We start from the raw sequence: 12,111 nt of genomic DNA, 5'->3' as shown, positions 1-12,111 counted from the left end.
TACCCAACAACTGGCTCACAGTCTAGAAGGGACTCGCTCCCTTTGCTATATGCCCCCTTCCCCCCCCCCCCCCCCCCGTCCCACGGCACTTGTGTATGTATTACATATCTATAATTCTATTTATTTACAATAATGTCTGTTTACTTGTTTTGATGTGTGTATATAATTCTACTTATTTATATCGATGCTATTGATGCCCGTTTACTTGTTTAGATGTCTGTCTTCCCCCTTATAGACTGTAAGCCTGTTGTGGGCAGGGATTCTCTCCTTATTGCTGAATTCAGCAATAGTTGTACAAAGTTTGTACTTTCCAAGCACTTAGTTCAGTGCTCTGCACACAGTAAGCACTCAATAAATAAGATTGAATGAATGAATGAATGAAAATTTGCAAACTAGCTCTCGTGGGGATAGGCTGAACAGGGAAGAAAGTGAAATCAAGCAGAACAGTAAGGACGTTGCTTCCAAATAGGAAATGATGAAACCTCGAGGTAATTATAAGGGGTTAATATGCTAAATATTGAGGGAAAACAAGCAAAGCAGAAACCCATTGACTGTGGGAGGTAAATGGGAGAGAGGAGTTAAAGATGCTACCAAGTGGTCAGTGTGGATGGCGGAGTTGTTAAGACTTGAAAAGTTGAGGAAAGGTTTAAGAAGATGAAGAACTCAATTTTAGACCTACAAGTTTAGGGTGTTGGTGGGTCAAACATTCCTGAAGGCAAGAGGAAATACAAGAATGTAGAATAGGTCAGAGCTGGAGATGAAAATTTGAGAGTCCTCTGCATAGAGGTGGTAGATGGAAGCTATGAGAGCAGGTGAGCTCCCCAGGGCAGTGAATGTAAAATGAGAAGAGCAAAGGGTCCACAACTTCTGCCTCCTGATGAGAGGAATAGAGTGGTTGGAAAGGTAGGAAAACCAGGAGGATACTGACTGTCTGACCTGAATGAGTTTCTGGGAGAAGCAACTAACTGCTGACACTTCCCTTGCCTCTCCTTAGTTTTGAAATAGGTTTGAGATCATTTGGTGTATGTACCTGAAAAACCTTCACCAATTATCAACCTGAACCGAAAACCTTTGGACTGCGGCTGCTGGGTCTTGCTGACTTGTGTCTACCCAATTCTGCCTCTCCTGCATTCCCCCCAACAAAGCCTCAACTACGAAAATGTCCCTCTCCATATCTAGTCAGAATTAACCCAGGTACATCTGGATTATGGTTCCTTCAAGCCAGTCATTCAAGGGTTTGGTTTCCCCTACTGAGGGAATATTCAGTCTCAGGACTTTTTAACTCTTCAGATTCTTGACAGGTCGATGATGTAAGTCTGCAAAAGTGACATCTCTATAACCCGATAAATGTATATCCTGTTAAATCAATTCGGCGTTTTAAGTGGTCCAGGGGTGAGAATGGATTGCCTCTGTTATAAATGTCTTTTGACATGCACCTGGTGATGGAGCAAGAGAATGGTCATCTCGTGTACATCAAAATGATGTGTCTCATTTCCCATAATTTAGAAATACCCATCTCACTGTTGACTTTGGATTCTGTGAACCCAACCATTGTCAAAGGAGTTAGAACAGCTGCACATTTCAAGACCTATATGTGAGTAAAAGTTAGGATATATATTTGCACCTTGTCCAGGAAAACGGTGGAGAAAAAGCAGATGTGATTACTAGTACAGCTCGTACCAAAATGTGGCCTCCTTTTAAAATTCACCTTTAAAGCCTATCTGGCTAATTTTACTTTCAAATGCCATACATTCTGTCACAAATCACTTTGAGAATTTGGAAATAAGAATCTATAATGAGGAGTGGGCTGTGATCATTTGGACACCATCCTGACAATTTATTTCCTTAGTTTAGGATTTTTGACAAGTTATGGTTACTGGGGGAAAAAAAAGTGTATAATAAAGCAGAATGCTGCCACTAATTGACTTGGTGTAAATAGAATTTCCTAATGTGTTGTATTTTTTACCACCTTCATTTTTCTTTCTCTGCAAACTGGTGAGTGGTCTTTATTACCTCACGTAGACAAATATTTCAAGATGTGCTGAATAAATCTGATATTAGTCATCTCACCTTTTTGTGTTGTAGCTCCGTCAGCCGGAAAATAAAGTAAGCTTATGCTGATGACAGGTTAACCGGTAATGAATTTTGCTTTGTGGCACTATTTATTAAAGTTGAGGGTTTTTTTTTTTAATCTATTCCCCAGATATGGTTAAGTGAAAACCTACTACTGGGGTACCATCACTTTCTTCATAAGAAAAAATTTTAACACTAGCATTTTACTCCTTCAGGGGAACCTGGTCACTTAGTTTCTTGATTCTGGCCTCAGTTCAGTTGTCTGTGGACCACAAGCAGTTATCGTGCCAACAGTGTTTTTTGTTTTGTTTTGTTTTGTTTTTATAGGTAGGCAAGGCTATTTGGGATTTAGTCTTACGTCTTTGGCTAGAAAAGACCCTGGAGCTCAGGGACTTGGGCCAAGAAACCAGAGTCACAATAATGATCACTTTCAAACTACAGCTCTGGGTTTCCTATTAAGTATGTTGAGCAATTAGCAGTGTTTTATAACAGCTGTGAGAATTGCTGTTTGACCTCATCTGATTAGAGATCTGACATTTTTAAGAGCAAATTGGTAAGCAGCATTGATTTCAAAAGCATATCTGGAGTTTGGAGGGGAGGAGCTGTCCTGTTGGGAGGGAGACTTTTTGACAGAACAGGCTTGGTGGAGGCATGGGTTAGGAAACAAATGAACCTGGAATAATAATAATAATAATAATGGCATTTATTAAGTGCTTACTATGTGCAAAGCACTGTTCTAAGCACTGGGGAGGTTACAAGGTGATCAGGTTGTCCCACGGGGGGCTCACAGTCTTAATCCCCATTTTACAGATGAGGTAACTGAGGCACAGAGAAGTGAAGTGACTTGCCCAAAGTCACACAGCTGATAAGTGGCGGAGCCGGGATTTGAACCCATGACCTCTGACTCCAAAGCCCGTGCTCTTTCTCAACTTGCTACCTTCAGAACTCTTATCTTCCCACTTAAACCCTGCCCTCTGTCTTTCCCATCACAGTGGACAACACCACTATCATTCTCTGTCTCAAGTCCATAACGTCGGCATTATCCTCGACTCATTTCTCTCATTCAACCAGCATGTTCAATCTGTCATCATCCTTTCGGTTCAACCTTCACAACATCGATAAATCCGCCCTTTCGTCTTCATCCAAACTGCTACTACACCGATCCAAGCATTTATCATATACCATCTTGATAATTATATTCATTCATTCATTCATTTGTATTTATTGAGTGCTTACTGTGTGCAGAGCACTGTACTAAGCGCTTGGGAAATACAAGTCGGCAGCATATAGAGACGGTCCCTACCCAACAACAGGCTCACAGTCTAGAAGGGGGAGACAGACAACAAAACAAAACATGTGGACAGGTGTCAAGTCAGCAGAACAAATAGAATTAAAGCTAAATGCACATCATTAACAAAATAAATAGAATAGTAAATATGTACAAGTAAAATAGAGTAATAAATCTGTACAAACATATATACAGTTGTTGTGGGGAGGGGAAGGAGCTCTGGCTGACCTCCCTGCCTCTCCACATGCCAGTCCTTATTTTACTCTACTGTCCAGATCATTTTTCTAAAAATGAATAAATAAATAAAATAAAATAATTCAGTGCACATTTCTCCATTCTTCAAGAACCTCCAGGGGTGCCCATTTACCTCCTCCTCAAACAAAAAACTCCTTACCTTTGGCTTTAATTAGAGGTATTTATTAAGCTTTTACTGTGGCAGAGAACTGTACTATGAGCTTGGAAGAGTACAACAGAGTTGGTAGACAGAGTCCCTGCCCAAAAGCTTACAGACCAGAGGGGGAGAAAGACATTACTATGAAATATGGATGCGTACATAAGTGCTGTGAGGCTGAGGGTGGAATGACTATTAAGTGCCCAAAGCCAGAGATAGGATGTGGGCCAGGGGTCGATGGTGGGACAGGCGAGAAAGAGGCACAGTGAGAAGGTTAGCACCAGAGGAGAGGAGTGTGCGGGTTGGGATGTAGAAAGAGAGAAGGGAGGTGAGGTAGGAGGGGGGAAGGTGATGGAGAGTTTTGAAGCCAATAGTGAGGAGTTTTTGCTTGATACGGAGGTTGATAGGCAACCACTGGAAATTTTTGAGGAGGCGGGTGACATCTCTAGAACGTTTCTGTAGAAAGATAATCTGGGCAGCGGAGTAAAGTACAGACTGAAATGGGGAGAGACAGGAGGTTGCGGGGTCAGAAAGGATGCTGATGCAGTAATCCAGTCAGGATAGCCATATATGACAAATCACCACTGTCCCTACCTACAAAGCCTTATTAAAAAACAAATCACATCTCCTCCAAGAGGCCTTCCCCGATTAATCCCTCATCTCCCCTTCTTTCTCTCCTGTCTGGTCACCTATACAGTTGCATCTGTACCTTTAAAACACTTGTTAATTCATCCCACCCTCAGTTTCATAGCACTTAGGTACATATCTGTAATTTATTTCACTGTCTCTCCCTCTAGACTGTAAGCTCCTTGTGGACAGGGAATGTGTCTCCCAACTCTGTGGTATTGTACTTTTCCAAGCTCTAAATATCGCGCTCTGCCCACAGTAAGTGCTACAATACCATTGATTGATTGCTGGGACACAAAGGCAAAGCTCATTGCTCCATTTGGGAAGCTTGCAAAAAAGGCAGCGAAATACAGGTGGAAAAAATGAACAGCGTTCCTGCTTCGGGAAATGCAGTTGGACAGACTACATACCCTGGAGTCCCCTGCCTGCGGAAGGTTAGCCAAGGTTAGAACTTACATTTTGATGCCAGTTCCACTTGGCTTTCTACCTTAGCAGTGCCTATTATATCACCACTTTGTGCGTCCCAAGCAAATTGATGAGTGAAATAGGGGTTACTATATTTCAGCCAGAGCAATCTTGTGAAAGCATCCCTACTTATATAATAATAATAATCACATTTATTAAGCGCTTACTATATGCAAATCACTGTTCTAAGCACTGGGGAGGTTACAAGGTGATCAGGTTGCCCCACGGGGGGGCTCACAGTCTTTCATCCCCATTTTACAGATGAGGGAACTGAGGCACAGAGAAGTTAAGTGACTTGCCCAGAGTCACACAGCTGGCAATTGGCGGAGGCGGGATTTGAACCCATGACCTCTGACTCCAAAGCCCGGGCTCTTTCCACTGAGCCATGCTGCTTCTCTGGCATATGATAATAATGGTATTTGATAAACGCTTACTATGTGCAAAGCACTGTTCTAAGCGCTGGCATACCCAAGGCCTGTAAAGGTACAGGATGAACGAGGAGTAAGCATGTTACTTTACTAAAATGACAGTGTAGGGGAGGACAGGTTGATCGTTGTATTAATTTTTTCTGTGCAGGACTGGCCTGTAAAATGAAAAGATAGCTTTCCAGGAGGCCAAATTACCTGAAAGGAGATAGTCCACACAGGAAACTGGAGAACGTGCGTCACTTTCTGAAGAGTATAAAACCATCCATCCTAAAAAAGGAGTAAAATTTAAGCGCTTACTAGAGAGAAGACAAATCCTCCAAACTATAAGCTCATTGTGGGCAGGGTACACGTCTACCGACTGTTGTACTCTCCCAAGCACTTAGTACAGTATTCGGCACGGTAAGCACTCAAATCCCAATGATGATGATAGCTGTGACAGGGAACCCTGCCCTTGTGGCACGCAGGAAGGGAGAGTGGTGGAGGAAACAACAGCAACAGAAATGGAACAGGGTAGGAGAAGCCCTGACTGCCGTGCAGCCCTACCTGCTGTTTCTCTCCGTCCACAGTATTTCCTGGCCGTTGGCTTGGATGTCAATTCCTCAGGAAGCGTTTTGCTAAGTTAGCAGGGAATATGACCATGGCAGGGGAATGGCAGAGAAGGCAGTACAGCCTGTAGCCCCAGCTTCTCCTCATCTGATACTGCTACTGCTCCCTACTCCTGGCTTCTGGTTGCCGTGGGGCCAGGGTTCCCTTTCATTCATTCAATCATATTTATTGCACACTTACTGTGTGCAGAGCACTGTACTAAGCGCTTGGGAGAGTACAGAACAACAGTATAGAGAAGCAGCATGGCCTAGTGGCAAGAGCATGGGCTGGGGAATCGGAGGTCGTGGGTTCTAATCACAGCTCCGTGGCTTGTCTGCTGTGTGACCTTGGTCAAATTGTTTCACTTCTCTGGGCCTCAGTTACCTCATCCGTGAAATGGGGATTGAGACCGTGTGTCCTAGATGAGACGGGGACTGTGAACAACCTAATTTGCTTGTATCCACCCCAGCGCGTAATGCAGTGCCTGGCACATATTAAGCGCTTCACAAATACCATAATAATTTGTGGCTCAGTGGAAAGAGTAGGGGCTTTGGAGTCAGAGGTCATGGGTTCAAATCCCAGCTCTGCCAACTGCCAGCTGTGTGACTTTGGGCAAGTCACTTCACTTCTCTGTGCCTCAGTTCCCTCATCTATCAAATGGGGTTTAAGACTGTGAGCCCCCATAGGACAACCTGATCACCTTGTAACCTCCCCAGTGCTTAGAACAGTGCTTTGCACATAGTAAGCGCTTAATAAATGCTATCATTATTATTATTAAACGGACACATTCCCTGCCTGCAACGAGTTTACAGTCTAGAGGGGGGAAGCCCCTTCACGGCCATAGCTGTCACCTCAACTGCTGCCACCACTACAGCCCAAGTAGGACTCAACTACCAACCTGGGTGGCAGCCAAATGGTGGCCAGAATTTGGGGACTGTTCCACTTAACACGGGATGCCTGGGTATGTTACCTTTTGTGATTCTACTTGAGGAAGCTGAGCAATGGCCCCAGAAACACATTTTCTGGGTAACTAAACACCAAGAGAAATAATCACTCTTGGACCTAGGGGTTTTTTTCATGTCAATTATTTTCCTTTTTCTTTGTAACACTTCAGAGCGAATGTGGCCATTGATACTTGGTGGTTTCAGTATTAGTTTAGGTGCAATGATAATGTGCAGAAGCTAAGCAATAGAGAGCATCTTGCATTGAGCCTCCCCCGCCCTTCCCCACTATCTCATCCTCCCACTCTCCGGATTAAAAAAAAATATCCAAGCTAACCCAGCTACCTCCATGATTAGTAGTGAAGAATGGGCTTATTAGTGACCATGGTGATGGATTACACGAAGTGCCATCTGCCTTAAGCAAGCACTCTGGGGCCCAAAACAAATTGATTACTTAGTAGAGATGATCTCTAACTGAAAGGTCAAACAAAATTGCACCAAAAACTCTGGGGATTCGATCAAGTGGTCACTTAAGACAGGAGATTGTCTTCTTTCACAAAGTACTTAGTAGAGGATTCACTGAACATGCCAGGGGCTATTTTGTTCTAAACACTCCATAAGGAAAAAAAAAGGTTCGAGCATCAGTAAGAGTGGTCAGTGTCACATCATGGGTAGGGAACTTGTCTGCTAATTCTGTTGTATTGTACTCTCTCAAGTGCTTAGTATAGAGGTCTGCACATAGTAAGGCTCTCAATAAATACAGTACAGTACATCAGATGATTGTCTGATCATCTGGAACAAAGGGAGTTACAAAATGAGGTCTTTGGGATTGGTCCAGGGTAGAGCCTCCTTCATTTGTATCTTTGGAAACCCTAACTTTTGGGGTCATTTACACCATAAACACCAGTGGATTGTGTAACCTGCATTCACTAAAAAGATTTAAAGCTTGTCAGTGGCTAAACCCTGCTGGTTCTTCCTCCATAAGATTTCCTGGATCTTCCCTTTCCTCTCTACCCAAATGGAGACCATTCTGGTTCAAGCTCTTGATATCCTTCAATTAGACTACCATGGTCACCTAGCCTCCAGCAGGTAGTGGGCTTCCTGCTCCTGCCCAAATCATCTAGGACATTATTCGGCACACGTTTCTACATTTTCCAAAAGCCTCCAATGGCTATCCGTTTCACTCCACATCAAGCAGAAGCTCCTTAGCACTAACTTCAAGGCTTTCCGCCAGCTCTTCTTCACCTAGCAGCTCTCTTCACTTGCTGTTTTCCAGCTTGCACACTCTGCTCTTGACAAACTAACTTTCTCTCTCTCTGTCCTGCAAACTATAAATTATTTTGTGCTGCCTTCCTCACCTATCAGAGTATAGGCTCCTGGAGGGCAGGGATTGTGTTTTATCTCTGTTGCACTCTCCCAGGGGCTTAATATAGCATATGGGAGGCAATATACGAATACTACTGACTGACTGCTGATAAAACAGAAATTAGAGCACATCTTAAAGGGTAACTTAGGGAAGAAGTGTGGCCTAGATGGCATGGTCCTGGGTAACCTTGGGCAAATCACTGAATCTTCTCAGTGCCTCAGTTTCCTCATCTGCAAAAAAAGGGGGACAAACATCTCTTCTCTTTTCCTCTTCGACTGTGAGCCCCATGTGGTACAGGGACTGTGTCTGACTACCTTATATTCATCACAACACTTGGCACATAGTAAGTGCCCAATAAAGCCCACCACTGGGTAATGTGCAACAAAAAGGACCTGCATTTGCATCTGTGACCTTTGGACATTTGATATTCGCCCCGTCCCAACCACACAGCACTTATTTGCATCTCTTTAAATTATTATAAATTACTTTATTTATTTATTATCAATTTATTTCTTGAAATAAATATTGGTCTCCCCCTCTAGACTGTAAGCTCATTACGGGCAGGGAATGTGTCTGCTAATTCTGATGTACTGTACTCTCCGAAGCATTAAGTATGGTGTTCTGCACATAGTAAGTGCTCATACACAATTGCTGATCGATTCCCTGAGAAAAGGATAAATGGTAATGGACAGCACAAGTGGTGATAAGAAATATTAGTACATGAAAGAGTTGTCCTTTGGTTTGAAGATGATACTGCATCTATGAGTGCAAGTCTATTTGAGAGAATCTCTTCTAAGCGTGCAGCGCACCATTTCTGGCACTTTGCCATTTGGGTGAGTATTGCTCTGACAGTAATGGTTGAGAGGAACAATCAATCACATTTAAGTGCTTTCTGTGTACAGAGCACAGTACTAAGCGCTTGAGAAAGTACAATATAGCAGAGCTGAGAGACACCTTTCCTGCCAACAAGGAGCTTACAGTCTAGAGGGGGAGATGGACATTAAAATAAATTACAGATCTGTGGGTGGGGTGAATAAAGAGTCCAAGTGCAAGGACAACACAGATGTCCTACTATCAGCAGGATTCATTCATTCATTCACTCATTCATTCAATCGTATTTACTGAGCACTTACTGTGTGCAGAGCACTGTACTAAGCACTTGGGAAGTACAAGTTGGCAACATATAGAGAAGGCCCCTACCCAACAACGGGCTCACAGTCTAGAAGGGGGAGACAGACAACAAAACAAAACATATTAACAAAATAAAATAAATAGAATAGTTAATATGTACAAGTAAAATAGAGTAATAAATCAATCAATCAATCAATCAATCGTATTTATTGAGCACTTACTATGTGCAGAGCACTGTACTAAGCGCTTGGGAAGTACAAATTGGCAACACATAGAGACAGTCCCTACCCAACAGTGGGCTCACAGTCTAAAAGGGGGAGACAGAGAACAGAACCAAACATACCAACAAAATAAAATAAATAGGATAGAAATGTACAAGTAAAATAAATAAATAAATAAATTAATAGAGTAATAAATATGTACAACCATATATACAGGTGCTGTGGGGAGGGGAAGGAGATAGAGCAGGGGTATGGGGAGGGGGAGAGGAAGGAGGAGGCTCAGTCTGGGAAGGCCTCCTGGAGGAGGTGAACTCTCAGTAGGGCTTTGAAGGGAGGAAGAGAGCTAGCTTGGCAGATGTGCGGAGGGAGGGCATTCCAGGCCAGGGAGAGGACGTGGGCCGGGGGTCGACGGCGGGACAGGCGAGAACGAGGCACAGTGAGGAGATTAGCAGCAGAGGAGCGGAGGGTGCGGGCTGGGCTGTAGAAGGATGTGCCCTTGATTTGTTTTTGTGATGGTTTGTACTGAGTCATTCACACTCTCAATCATGGCCCTTGTGCACAGTAGCACACATGGCAAGACAGCTGTTAGGTTAAACAGATGCGGCCTGTGGTCACAGCACAGAATAGCTCTGACACCTCGACAGCAGCAGGTATCTCTCTGCCCCGACTCACTGGTTAAGTCACCAATGAGTATGATACTCGCGGTAGCTTAGTAAAAGTTGGGGGTTTCTTCTAAGGGGTCTCTGCTCAATCTTGGCAAGGCTGTAACAGCCTGAAAGTTGTTTCTCCAATTTGTTTGTTGACCTCAATGAAATTATGTACCGGCAAGCCCCGTCTCAGCTTTCTTTCTTCCCACCTTACCCGCACTTACTAAGATGCTTCTCTTTGTTCATAGATAGCAGGACAAAGAAAGGTAATTATACCACTGAAAGATGGCTGTATGTCGTGTAACAGGGATAATACAAAGCAAGAAAGCACTTGTTTCCTCTCTCCCTCTTCTCAAAGGAGCCTAGAAAGTGGAACTCATCAAGCTAAGGGCCAGACAGGAGTAAGTCAAGTATTTAGCCAGATATTTATACCATCTCCCTCTTGTGATAATGAGTGACTTCATCTTTCCTTTGCAGTGGCTTTAATTGCACTTCAATAGAAACAAAGCATGCTTTATAAAAACCCCAGAGGGATGGGATTGGGAGCGTGTTCGTATTACACGTTGGCCCTAATGCTCCGATAATGCACTCTACGGTTTGGAAGGCTGAAGGACAAACCGTTAGCAGCTGAGTGTAATTCAACAATATTCTCAGTGTCTTTTCCTCTTAGTGATAACTGGCAATTAATGATTTTAAAATGAAGTTAGGTGTTAGGGAGGAAAAAATGAAATATCTTAGTATTTAAAAGCTTTTCTCCAGAGCCAGGACCCACAGAACCCTGCTGAGCTGGGGTTTGCCTGTGTCTAGAATCCACCATACGTGTGCAATCAGACCATCACTAAAAATGATAATAATAATAATAATAATAAATGGCATTTATTAAGCACTTACTACGTGCAAAGCACTGTTCTAAGTACTGGGGAGGTTGCAAGGTGATCAGGTTGCCCCATGGGGGTCTCACAGTCTCAATCCCCATTTTCCAGCTGAGGTAACTGAGGCACAGAGAAGTTAAGTGACTTGCCCAAAGTCACACAGATGACAATTGGCAGAGCGGGATTTGAACCCAGGACCCGTGACTCCAAAGCCCGTGCTCTTTCCACTGAGCCACACTGCTTCTCAGATCTTCCAACTCTGTCCATAGGCAGATGTGATCAAATGATGCCTGCTCCTGAAACAAAAGTGTTCTGCTACTGCCATAAGCACATGATGAACTGCAACGAATAAAGAGTGTTTCTACCAAACACTCCCAAGTTGGGGAACACTCCCCTAAGTTGGGGAAGCAGCATGACATAGTGAATAGAGCACAGGCCTTGGAGTCGGACTGTCACGGGTCCTAATCCCTGTTCCGCCACTAGTCTGCTGTGTGGCCATGGGCAAGTCACTTCACTTCTCTGTTCCTCAGTTACCTCATCTGTAAAATGGGGATTGAGATTGTGAGCCCCATGTGGGACAAAGACTGCCTCCAACCCGATTTGTTGTTCCACCCCAGAGCTTAGTACAGTGCCTGGCACATACTTAACAAATACCGTAATTATTATTACTTTTATTATTACCAAAACTCTTCGAAGGAGTTTCGACATTGGATAAAGCTAATTACTGTAGGCAATGTTAATGTTAGAATTGGAAGAGGAGACATGCACACATGGAAAAAAGGTCATCAGGCTGCATGGGATTGGCAAACTCACCAGCAATGGCTTACTTTTGCTGAGTGAATGTGCAAACCAGCTGCCACCTCACACAATCTTCCCCCAGCCAAATGGAAAACACACACACACACACACACACACACACACATAAAACCAAAATAAACAAAAAACCCACATTCTGGATGAATCTATAATCCAAGCAGTGACAGCACATCTTTCGGGAGACTGTCAGAGTGTGGCAGCAGTGTGGTAACAGGCTGCAGACCACATGAAAGACCTACAGAGCCATAATGCCTTTTCCA

Source organism: Tachyglossus aculeatus, chromosome X4, assembly GCF_015852505.1.
Source record: "Tachyglossus aculeatus isolate mTacAcu1 chromosome X4, mTacAcu1.pri, whole genome shotgun sequence".
NCBI classification, from domain to species: Eukaryota; Metazoa; Chordata; class Mammalia; order Monotremata; family Tachyglossidae; genus Tachyglossus; species Tachyglossus aculeatus.
Note: the sequence above shows the minus strand (reverse complement) of the source record.